Raw genomic sequence first — 13,150 nt, forward strand, 5'->3', positions numbered from 1 at the left:
GAAAAATGTGTTAAGGCTGCTGGCAAAAATGTAGTCTCAATAATGCATCTTGGGTGTAAACTAGAACAGGAAGGAAGAGGACTCCAGGGGAGTACCAATGGCTGGGTACCAAAAGTGGTCAAGTTACTAAAAGTATAAATGAAGTTTAATAGTGGATTTAGTGGGACTAAAACTTGAACGAAGGGGGCAGACAGAAGCTTATATTCAAATATTGCTGAATTAGACCTTAAGATTTCAGAGGTTGGGAAATTCGAAGTGACTATTAGGATCAGGGTAAGGCCGAAGGAGTAGATTTGCAAAGTGCAGTGGAAGTGATGGTTCCTGGGATTGAGGTGAGTGACTTTGAGGACAGGTGTTGGGAGGGTCATCCAAAGGGATTCTAAAGTCATTACAGTAATATTAGGAGTTGGAAATAAAAAACAAAGTCGGAGTCAAATTTAAATGAGATAATGCATCTGAAAAGACTGTGAAAATGTTAAAGAGTTATACAAGTGTTAGTTACAAATGTAAATATTAACGGAGAGAATGAATGGGCATAGTTTACAGATGGCCAAAAAAGTCAATCGATATAACTTATGTATACGAAAAAGAGTCTAGAGGAAACCATGGATCCTTGAGCAGGATAATAAATGATGAAGGGGATGTTTTAGGGAGATCAAGTTGGGTTTTCAGGGAGTGGAGTTTCCATCCACAAGACTCATATCTTTTTTGTTGTTGTTTTGTTTAGTTTTGGTTTTGGTTTGTTTCTTTTAGCTTATAAATACTGGGATGGTTGTTCCATAGCAATATTTATCATACAGATGTGACTCTCAGGCCTGGTTTTCCCAGCAAGAAAAACCAGCGCCACAGCTCCCGAATGTGGTCCCCTTCCAATTCACTGACATTTGCCCCATTCTTAGGATGATTCCAAGCTTTGGTTTTCCTTGAGGGAAGAGCTTGGATTTTTTTGTTTTTGTGTCTTTTCAGTTGGGTCACAAGAGAATGTTGAAGGATTCAGGGCCTTCTATTGTAAAATTGTAGATAAGTGTCTTGTGACAGCTGGAGCGATAATGCAAGGTGCCGTTTGTTTTATTTAACTATCGTATTTAAACACAATATATAAATTAGCTTATGTATACATTTGTGTGTGTGTGTGTGATGTGTGTGTTTATTTCTACAAAACCATCCCTCCTCCTCCGCAAACGTGGAAGAAAAGGCAAAGAAGAGCAGAAGAGGAGAGATGTACCCCCAGGGAAAATCATCAATTTTTGAAGTTTCACCCAGGTGAGAGTGGAGGGTGGGGCCTGCTTCTGGGACCAGAGCTTCTCCTCTAGTTCCCAGACTGCTCCAGGCCGTCTTTTGGAGTTATTGAGGAGATAGTGCTTTTGAAGGCCATGGAGGTGCTGGATAGCCTCTTAATTTGAGCCCCGTTGAGGGAACTCCGAGGCATTTTGCAGACCTCCATCCTCCCCTGCTGGAAGTCCTCTAGGCAGGTGTACTGCACACGCAGCAGCGTGTACTTCTTGCCGAGCTCCCACCCACAGCTGTTTTCATCCAGCACCTGGCTCATCTCCTGCACCATCTGTTGGGCTCCGAGGAGTGTATGATCTTCAAGCTCCGTGTAAACCGCAGGAAGCATACCTTGACCTCCTGACATTCTTTCTTGATTTTATCATTGCCTCGCCCACCTCCGCTGCCCACCATGTGATGTCTGATTGACCTCAGTCTGCTTTCAACTTCATGCCAGTTTTTTCTGGCCAACGTGAAACACAGGTGTTCAGAGATGAGAGATGAAGATGAAGAATCTCCCAGTGGCCCCCTGCCAGCCCTGGCTGTTGCCTGAAGAAGGGCCTGGGGTCACACCTTCAGGCAAATTCCACCAGTTCTGCACCTGTCCCAGAAGGAGGGAGTGTCCTTCAGAGGATATGCCTTGGGGGAAGTTGGTTCTGTCTGGGGCTCCAACATGGCTGCTGGTGTTGTGGGTGGAGGGGGAGGTCACAGGGCCACTCTGGGGGTCCGTGCTGGGGATGGTGGCCTTCCTCTCCAGGCAGATACAGGACTAGAAGGCCCTCTGGATGTGCTGCCGGTCTCTGCCCCGACTCCTGGTCCTCCTCGGCCACTGATTTCCTGTGTTGCTACTTGGACTATTCTTAGAGTAAATATTAAAGGTGAGAACAGACTCATTGAAACTCCACTGCTTTGGGCTGGCAGACACTGCATGGGGTACCTTGCAGGGTGGGGAAGGGGTGCAGCTGTTGGTGGGATCAGCTGAAGGCAGAGGCTTCCGGGTGATGGTGTAGCCCTACAGCTCATATCTCCTGTATCCTGGGAGCACATAGGTGGTCATCACTTTGCCATACTTCTGGTCATTAATGAGTCCTGGATCTCTTCCCATGCATAACCCATGGACACCATTACTCAGTCTGTCGGGGATCCTTGTAATCAGGGAGTGACTCAGTGTAGGGCTGTAGTTCCTCCTCATGGCCCATGTTCATCCATGGATTCTTCATGATTTCCTCTAAAGTGCCTCTCTTGCTTGGGTTGAGGATAAGGAATTTCTTGAGCAGGTTTCATACTCCGTGAACATGTAGAAGAGAATATTGTATATACTGCTCGGTACCTACTACCACAACTCCTTAAGGTTCTGTCCATAAAAAGGCAGGAACCCACTGGCTGGCTTGTAGAGGATGACTCCCAGGCTCTACGCATCCACACGGGGGCTGTTGTACTTTTAGCCCTGGAAGAGTTCTCAGGCAGCATACGGGGGAATGTCACAGATGGTCTCCAGCTTTCTGCCAAAGGTGAATTCATTGGTGAAGCCAAAGTCTGCAATGTCAGCGTCCAAAAGCAGGTTTTCCGCCTTAGGTCCCTCTCTTCGTCAGTTTGGGTTACTATAACAAAGTGCCATGGACTTAAACAACAGATGGGTGTCTTAAACAACAGATATTTATTTCTCACAGTTCTGGAGGCTGGAAATCCAAGGTCAAGGTGCCAACAGATTCAATTCCTGGTGAAAGCTCTCCTTCTGGCTTGCAGAAGGCTGCCTTCTCTCTGCGTCTTCACATGGTGGAGAGACAGCAAGTTCTAGTCTCTCTTCCTCTCCTTCTAATCATGGGGGCCCCACGCTCATGACCTCATCTAAACCTAATTACCTCCCAAGGGCTCCACCTCCAAATACCATCACATTGGGGGTTAGAGCATCAATATAGGAATTTGGAGGTCGGGGAGGACATACAAATAATCAGTCCACAACAGTCCCTGTAGACAATACACTTCAGTGACAGGGCTGCACAATAGACGCCATCCGGTGGAATTTGCCTCAGGCATCTTTCTCTTTCTCGCTGCCATGGGCCATGAGGTAACGGAACAGCTCTCGTCACTAGTTTACTGCATGACAAGGCAGAGCATTTCCTCAGTCTCAATCATTTCAAATAATTTCACTAAGTTGGGGTGACTCAAGGCCTTCATAATTTTGACTTTTTGAGATAGTCTCTGGAGGCTGGGGGAGTTCTGCTAAATCTTAATGATCCTCACAGCCACCTCTTTCCCTGTCAGCATCTTCTCCTGTCCTCAGCCTGGGATTTACACCATCATCTCCTCTGGTTCTCAGCACTTTGGACTCAGACTGTACTGAATTACATAAATATTAGAAGTAAAAGTGTGAAAGGCAGAAGTTAGAATGATTTGTATGAGAATGTAGATTCTGCATATAAAATAAGCTCGTTTAACAATATGTCATTCTGTATGCCCCAAAGGATATGGGGAAAAGTTAAGAAACTTCACTTTCAATCTATTATGAAATGTGGTCCAATCACCAGAAGCAAATGAAACAATTTTTTCCACCAGTAAAACAGTTTCAAATGTTGTTCACTTTATGTTAGATATCGTGAGGATAAAAATGATTTGATAATCCTAGAAAAAAAATGTTGGAAGACTTTCATGAGTTCAAACTTATTTGTAGCATAATAAATTATTTCAGGACATCAGAAGCACAATAGTTTAAATGCCGTTCAAATGAGAGCTACACTTAATGTAGAAGAACCAGACATCCCTTATCTATCCTGAGTCTACCATTCCTGCTGTGAACTATACAGTGAGGAGGGTCATTGTGTCTGTGGCTGTGGAGCCAGCCTTCAAAGCCCCTTTAAGCCCCACTGCTTCAGTCACACTCATATATTTCTTTAATGAAGATAAGCACTTCCAACTTTCTTTATTCATTTGCATCTTTGGACATGCCTGGTATTACATTTTGTTTTGTTCTGTTATGTTTTTTTGGTGAGGAAGATCAGCCCTGAACTAACATCTATTGCCGCTCCTCCTCTTTTTGCTGAGGAAGATTGGCCCTGGGCTAACATCCGTGCCCATCTTCCTCTACTTTATAAGGGACGCCGCCACAGCATGGCTTGATGAGCGGTGCGTAGGTCCACGCATGGGATCCGAACCTGTGAACTCTGGGCTGCCGAAGTGCAGCACACAAACTTAACCACTATGCCACTGGGCCAGCCCCTGGTATTATGTTTTTACTGAAACATTTGAGTTATGACACTGTCTGTTGTGCTGATACACCTAAATATGGTTATACTTTAGTTATTTTGATTCCATTTATATATTTACTCTAGGCAGTGAGGGGAAGGAGTTACATGAGAACCTCAAGTCTCATGAGGAAGGAACTGTGTGGAAGGTCATTTCAACTATAAATAATAATCATGTGTTGTATTGTAATGCCTACTAGGTATCAGCTCCTTTGCCTAAACATAACGTTTGTGATCCTCCCAACAACCCTGAATTCAGCACATTATCACTATTAATTTATAATTGTACTGTTAACTTCCATATGTAGAGGCGGGTTCCGAGGAGTGATCAAATAGCAGAGTGAAGCTCAGATCCGGAAGTGACTCATAGATCTGCATGAGAACAATTAGTGGCATTCTTAGCAGAGCTCTGAGGACATGATCCAAATACAATGGTGAAAGCTCGATAGTGAAAGACACGAGTTGCTCTGAGACCACCAAGGCTCTAGTGGTTTTTGATTCTGTAGGCTGGAAGGGGAACATCTAGACCAGCATAGGAAGTGACAGCCTGGGAGTGACAACAGAGTCTCAGAGAGGGAGTGGGCTGTCAGAAACTATCCGATTTACAACAATTTCTTAATGATGTCCCTGCCCCTCTCCCTATTTTATCCTCTATTCTGCAGCCAAATTTATCATCCTAAATGCAAATCTGGTAATACAATTTCCTAGCTTAAAATCCTCCACCTAAACATTAAAATAAAACTCAAACATTTTAAATGTCCTGTAAAGGACTTATGCTGTGGTTGTCCTCTGCTTAGCTCTCCGGCCTCCCCTCATGTGGTTGTCACTCAGCGTCAATGCTGATGTTCGACCTGTACGTTATCATCTAGGTTCCTGTAACTTGCCAGGCTTTCTCTCTACTCAGGCCTTTGAATAAGCTGTTCTTTTGGCTTAAAACAGCTCTTTCCCCCATCAAATCTCTTTTCCCACTTTGCTCTGTAAACATCTACTGGCTTTATTTTCCAAGTTGGATTCAGTGCTATTCATGACCTACACTTGGATAGGCACACTGTCCAAGTGCTCCAAGCAGACCCTGTGTTCCTCCATCATAGAGCTCATCCAATGGCACTGTAGTTCCATCTGTAACTGTCTGTGTTTCTATTAAACTATAGGCCCTGGGAGGGCAGGAATCAGGTTTTTTTCTCATCACTGTAATCCCAGTATCTAGCACAGTGCTCAACACATAGTAGAAGATCAAGACTTGAAGTTTCACACACACACACACAATCTCCAGGTATCATAGACATACAAGATATTTTTGATGTCATGATCTCTCATCCTCCAGCTTGTGTAGAGGAGAACACTGCTACCCAGAAATCTTAAATAATTTGCCTCAGTTCATATATTTTATTAGTGCTTAATAAGTATAAATCTCAGTCCACAAATTCAGATGTAAAAAAAAATCATTGTTTTATTTTCTAGAAGTTAATTTAATGTCAACTTAAATCTAAACTCCCTTGGAATGGCAGGGCACCGGAATTTGGGGGTCCCAAGATTTCTCCCCTAAAAAATATTGCCCATTCCTTGGAGTCTTAATGTGTTATTTTCAAATCATGCTTTCAGGCTCTCATCATCCCATCCCCCAGGAGTCTTTCAAGCCAGCCAGCTCTGTAGCTTCCATGGCCCACTTGGCTGTTGTTTCTCTGCAGAAGATGATGCACTGGAGCTAAGGGTCTTACCTCTCATCATGCACCACCCTGTCATCCCTTCTGAGGCCTGGCCACCTCCTCAGGGTACCGCCATACAGACAATTTTAGCTTTTTACTTTTATTAGTTGGAACTCTTCTGGTCACATGAACAGACAACCAACTCATACAGTGTTACACACATAGAGAAATGAATTCGATTGCAACACTGAGAAAACCAAGGTGGAGTTCTGGGGTCCAACGACCTAGATTCCAGGACTCAAATCATGTCATCAGAGTCTGCTTTTCCTCTATCCAGCTCTGGCTCTACTTTCTCTGCTTCAATCTGTTCTCTGACCCATTGTCTATTCATTGTCTCTGGTTAGCAGCATGATTTTAGCTTCAAGGTAACTAGGGAAGAGAATGAAGATCTCTTTCCCAGAATGACCAGAAAAATAAACTTTATTGCACCCATTTGACTTTGATCAGATCGCATTTTCACTCCTGACCTCAATGGTTAAGATAATATGGTACACTGAATGACTTAAACCCAGATCCTATACCTTACACTTGAGCTAGGGATGGGACTTCACCAAAAGCATACAGATTGAGAGTAGGAAGAATAATTTCCTGAGGAAAATGGATATAATTATTGAAAAATTGGGGAAATTAATCTAGATAGCATAAAAAATGCAATTTTCTTATAGATAGTTTCAAAAATTAGCTGCCAACAATTCCTTTCCTTCCTGTGTGCACACCACGCTCATTCTATTAAGAGGTGGGATTGATTTCCTCGCCTCTTGAATCAGGCTGGCCTTGCCCAATAAATGCAGCAGGAGCGGCACTCTGCCAGTTTGGGGACTTGCCCTCAATAGGCCCAGAAGCCTTGACCTTTGGTCTCTTAGATCCTTGAGCCTCCCAGTAAAAAGTCCAGGATGTCTTGATAGAGAGAGGGGCCATATGGAATTTGACAAAGCGTGGAGAGAGAATGAGATGTCTCAGCTGATGGCCAGCACTAAGGCCCCAGACACGTGAAAGAGACCTTCTTGGACCTCCCAACTCAATACAGTTGTCAACCGAATGCAGTCATGCTAGTGACTCCAGCCAATACCACATGGAGAGAAGAACCACCCAGCCAATCAGTCATGAGAAATAGTCACTCGTTGTTTTAAGCCACTACATTTTGGGGTGATTGGTTACACATCAAAAGGGAACTGACATACTGATACATCTCCTTCACCCACTTCAGAAAACTTCCACTGAGACAAGGAAGCACAGAGCTTGTCACCTGCTTAAAGGAGAAAATTGAAGGGCCTGGGGTTGTTTCTCCATCTACCGTACTTGGAAGCACTCAGATCTGTGGCTTCTAATTCAGTGCTCTTTTCATTAGGATTCACTGCCACCCGTAGGAGTGTTCCCTACTGTTCATACTGGGAATGCTGCTGCTAAGCGTGAATTGGACAAAAAGGCGCATGAGCAATTTAGAGTCTGACAGAAGAATAAATTGAAACAGTAATAGGAAAAAGAAATCATTCAAGAACAAGCTTGACTGTGGTGTGACAAACACTGTAAATCTGATTTGATTATTTGTATGACTGCAGCAAACTGCTAAATCATAAGCTGGTTCATCTAACTTAGAGCAGAAAAATGAGATCAAAAGACAGTCATGAAGCTTTGGAGCCCTCTTATCATCATTATTTTTCTGTTGCTTCATTGATCCTTAAATTATATGAAAATAGCTTCAAGCTGTAATAATGAATCGTTTAATGAGAATTTAGAAATGTCTTATTTATCTTTTGGCTGCAGTCATGTTCAAAATTGCATTGACTGAAGAATAGCAGTTAATTTATTAAATAATTTATATATATATTTCTCTCTCTCTCTCTATATATATATGTCATGTTTATTTCAGAGCCAATAGTATACTTTAAGATTAAGATTATTTCAAGTTTGTAAAAAAATGTTTGTAAAATGTTTTATTTTAAAAATAGAAGATTCTAAATCCTCGTACTTACATATATTTAAGAGGTTTTTTGGTCAGTTTTGAAAAGTTCTTGATGGTTGGAATAAAGCCCCCATATTCTGCTCCATAAATAGACCTAATCTGTGAAAACCACATATTGTAAACACTCATCTCTGAACAAAAAACTTAGTTCTAGTTAAGCTATAAGAAAAAGAGGTCACGGATGGTTAAGGATTGAGAAGAGGGATGGGAATGGAGTAGATGTGGAGGTGAGGTGGTTTGGGACAGGATAATTATAAAGGTTATTATAAAGTTATAAAGGGAGAGAGAGAGAAAGTGTACATGATTTCTACCCTCACAAAATTATGTACCATTTGTCCTCTTTGCTACAAATTTTGTTACTTCATTGCAGTGGATAAAAATGAATGCTAACATCCTTTCAATAGACTTATTTCTTCAACCTTTGCCAAGGCAAAGTAAGAAGCAACAACAACAAAAATAAGTAAGTTAAATCCGAATTATCAACAACCATGGAATGAATATACTAAGGTACTATTAATGTAAACAATTATCTCAATGAGCAAATATACAGGACACATTTATGGTAACAACAAGTTATACATACAAAAGTATAGGTCCAAAAGAATTAAGCATTTATATAGGAATTCATTGATGATAGTGTTGGTAATAAAATGGCAGTTATACCTAACTATCAGCAAACCACCAGTTAATGTCACTCCAGATTTCTATGTGAGAACTTTTCCCAATTTTATTTCCCATTTTATCACAAAATAATTTCCAAGTTTTCTTTGCACTATCACCAATTTATGTCATTTTTAAAAGATGAAGACCTTCTCCATTCTTCTTAACTGTGTCACTAAAATTTAGCAATTATGACATTTTAATATCCAGAGATAAAGCGTGTATAAATTTAGACGTAATGTTCGTGGATTGGTAAACATTATCTTCACCATTCGTATCCCCATGCTATATATATATAGAGAGAAAAATCCCTAGACTAGGAGCAGAGTCTATTCTACTCAGGTGGGTAAATTTAAAAAATGCCATTGTAGGGGCTGGCCCAGCGGCATGGTGGTTAAGTTCACGCGCTCTGCCTCGGCAGCCCGAGTTTTGCAGGCCCAGATCCTGGGCTCAGACTAACTCACCACTCATCAAGCCATGTTGTGGTGGCGTCCCACATACAAAATAGAGGAAGATGGGCACAGATGTTAGCTCAGGGCTAATCTTCCTCAGCAAAAAGAGGAAGATTGGCAAAGGATGTTAGCTCAGGGCCAGTCTTCCTCACACACACAAAAAAATGCCATTGCAAAGACTACCCAATAATATATAATTTTTACAACTTTTTTGCCTAGTAGTGTTGTTGCTAAAGTGGCATTTTCTTTAACTAAGAGTCATAATGTAAAAGCAACAGAAAACTCTTTGCTGTATTATGTAATATTAACCACATGGTGTCATATAGTTAAGAAATTAAAATGAATGCCATTTGTGATTAAAAACTTTCTTCAGCTCCTGCTCTCTTCTACCAATATCTGAATGCTGTCAACAAATGGACCCACACCTGGTAAATTTAAGCTTTAGTGACGGATGGAATCTAATCCCAAGTCAGTGAATGGAGAACACCCAATTGTATTAAGGACATCCCTTTACATACGAAAAAGTTGCACTCCTCAAATAGTCAGCATCATTACTTTTAAAATTATTAAAGAACTATGGCTAATGCAAACAATTACTTATTATAAGAAGGAAATGAACTATAAAATCAGTAGCTTTTTATGAAATGACCTAGGCAATTTTTATAGATCTCTTAGATAAAACTAGCAGTGGGAAAAAAATGAGGACATAAAAATCCATTAAGAAAATAATTAAACTGTGGAAAGATAAAAACAATTTAGAATATATCTTATTTCTGATTAAAGCAGCACTATTATGAAATTAGATCATCACCATTGGCAACCCCATCATAGTAATAATTGATTCCAAAGAATCATCAGCAGATGCTAAAACTAGTGGATAAAAGTGAGTCTGATGAGTAACAGGAAACTTATATTCCTTATTCCCAAATTATCTCCCAGAATATGCTTATTTATCAAAATGGGAAAAATATGACTTTACATGGGGAAAATGGGCAGACACCACCTTAGTGATTGAAGTAAGCATCACCAGGAACAGGACAGAATGACATCATGTGCCTCCTAACATGATGCACATACTTCTGCCATATTCCTGCCAAAATGCATGAGCATTATTATTATTATTGTTATTATTATTATTATGTGGCAGTGTCCCATAAAAGCAAGTTTAAGGACATTCTACAAAATAACTGGCCTATATTCTTCAAAATTATGAAGGTTATGAAAACAAAAAAAAAACAGAGCAATGTGTAATCAGGATTTTCTTTTGCTATAAAGGACATTATTGGGACAATTGGAAAAATTTGAATAATACCTATAGATTGTATCATAATATCAATATTAATTTTTTGATTTTGATAATTGTACTTTGGTTAGTAAGAGAATCTCTCGGTTTTTTGGAAATATTTTCTGAATTATTTAGGAGTAAAGGGGCATCATGTCTGCCACTTTCCAAAAATGAAAAAAAACATATACGGAGAGAGAAGATTATACTCTATGTGTGTGATACAGATGAGAAAGAGCAATAAAGCAAAACAAAGGTGGTAAATATGACCGTTTGGGGAATCAGATAAAAGATATTTGGAAATTGTCCGTAATATTCTTGCAACTTTCCTACAAGTCTGAAATTATGTCAAAGTAAAAAATTGAAAAAAATCTAAAGTACTATTTTTTATCATTTTTTTCAAGCACTATCAGTGGTTATGATCTTCTCAGATGTATTTTCAGTCAAAAGTCCAAAATTTTATAACCAAGTCCTACTTTTTTTTTTGTGAGGAAGATCAGTCCTGAGCTAACATCCGTGCTAATCCTCCTCTTTTTGCTGAGGAAGACTGGCTCTGAGCTAACATCTATTGCCAGTCCTCCTCCTTTTTTTCCCCCAAGCCCCAGTAGATAGTTGTACGTCATAGTTGCACATCCTTCTAGTTGCTGTATGTGGGACGTGGCCTCAGCATGGCCAGAGAAGTGGTGCGTTGGTGCACGCCAGGGATCCGAACCCGGGCCGCCAGTAGTGGAGCACACGCGCTTAACTGCTAAGCCACGGGGCCGGCCCTAACCAAGTCCTATTTAATCAAAGAATATTAGCAAGAGAAGTAGCTCTTATTTTCCATCCAATATTGAAAATGTGTAGCATGCATTACTGTAAGTTCTGTTTGCATGTCCTCATTAGTATAAGCACCAAGTAGTTTTTTATATGCACAGTGGCAATTTAGCTGGACTATAACAAGGACAAAGTTAGTAATCTATATGAAGTACACATGTTTTGAAGGGCAAAATATATATGCCTTATAATATTTTAGGCTATTAAAAAGTTTTAGTACTGATTTAATGTAAGTGGATAAATGAACAAAGAATCTTTAACTTCCCTGAAACTGTGGTGCAATTTGATTTATAAAGGAAAAATAACAACAACAACAGAATTCCTGTCTTATGAACAAAGTTACATTCAGAGACTTGGTAACAGTACAAAAAAGGAATGGTCTTCATCATCGTTTTTTTTTTTTTTTGCAGTGAAAGATTTGCCCTTAGCTAACATCTGTTGCCAATCTTCCTTTTTTTTTTTCTCCCCAAAGCCCCAGTGCATGGATGTATATCCTAGTTGTACGTCCTTCTAGTTCTTCTATGTGAGCCACCGCCACAGCATGGCAACTGACAGATGGATGGTGTGGTTCCATGGCCAGGAAATGAACTCGTGCTGCTGAAGCTGTGAATGTGCTGTACTTTAACCACTAGGCCATCAGGGTTGGCTCTTTATCATTGTTCTTAATGAACTTCCCAATTGCTTGAAGTAAAATGAATGTATAAAACACAATAAGAAGTATGAATTTGTATATAAATAATTAAGGAATAGTATGAAACAAATAAACACTGCCTCATTTACACACCTTTATTAGAAAATGAGATTTTTCTATGTAAGCTAATATTCAAGGTAATTGATACTTGGTCCAGCAAAATAAGTTTTAACAATTGTTGCTTAAAATATCACCAGAAAGCATTGTTTGATTTAACAATAGATTTGGTGCTGACCATGATTATTATTTCTTGTTCTCTGTAGTAATACAGAAGGTTTTGTTTCTAGAATATTTCTTACCTTATGATGTCCAATTTACCGATTCTTTCAGCTTTCCCCGTTTCTGAGTGTTTTGAATGAGCTAGAGTTTGATAATTCAAACAATTGTTAGAATTGCTGATAATGTAGAATTAGCATGCTCTGAATGTTGGTCTGTAGTCTTCTGACTCAAAATAAAATTGTGCTAGCTTTAATGCTTATAATTTAGATAACAGAAGCATTTATAAAGTTATTCTCTGATTCTTGGCTAAAGTCTTGGCTATAGATAAAATTCGTGTAACTGTGATTAGCACAGCATAAAGAAATGATAAAATGTTGGTGGAGTGAAAAGCAGTTTTCTTTGTGAGTATGGTGCTAACTAATCAACAGAATTGATGATGAGGACTATAGAGGATACTTCTACGAAGGGAACTTTCATCCAAATGGCAGCAAAGATTCCTACGAATTATGAGGTAGGAAAAAAATCTAGTTAATTTTATTATGATGTTTTGATTTTGAATAAAGAGAATAAGAATAAAGTGAGAGAATACACGTGGATTGCCTACCACCTTGAAGGAAGTTCAGTTAAGAGACAGTGAAATTATCAAGTCCCTATATTTCAAATATGTGCTATATTTATATAGCATATGTGCTATTCTAGCCCATGAATAAGTGAAAGAGGAATCTGAGAATCTTGCAGTGCCCCTAAGTTGTGGGGTGACCATTTGCTGCCATGCTAGTCTTTGATCGGCCATTTATAAACTAGCGAATAAAAGATAGTGGGATATACAGACATCAGAGAAGAATGGGAA

General features: G+C 39.9%; 2 pseudogenes; both read right to left on the bottom strand.

The window, feature by feature from the left end:
- Window positions 1-1,309: 1,309 nt before the first annotated feature.
- Window positions 1,310-2,032, bottom strand: LOC147913315 (serine/threonine-protein kinase MARK2 pseudogene; annotated as a pseudogene).
- A 6-nt stretch (window positions 2,033-2,038) lies between these two features.
- On the bottom strand, window positions 2,039-3,537 carry LOC101396451 (serine/threonine-protein kinase MARK2 pseudogene; annotated as a pseudogene).
- Between the last annotated feature and the right edge of the window lie 9,613 nt (window positions 3,538-13,150).

Source organism: Ceratotherium simum, chromosome 28, assembly GCF_057802395.1.
Source record: "Ceratotherium simum simum isolate JZ-2026a chromosome 28, ASM5780239v1, whole genome shotgun sequence".
NCBI lineage: Eukaryota > Metazoa > Chordata > Mammalia > Perissodactyla > Rhinocerotidae > Ceratotherium > Ceratotherium simum.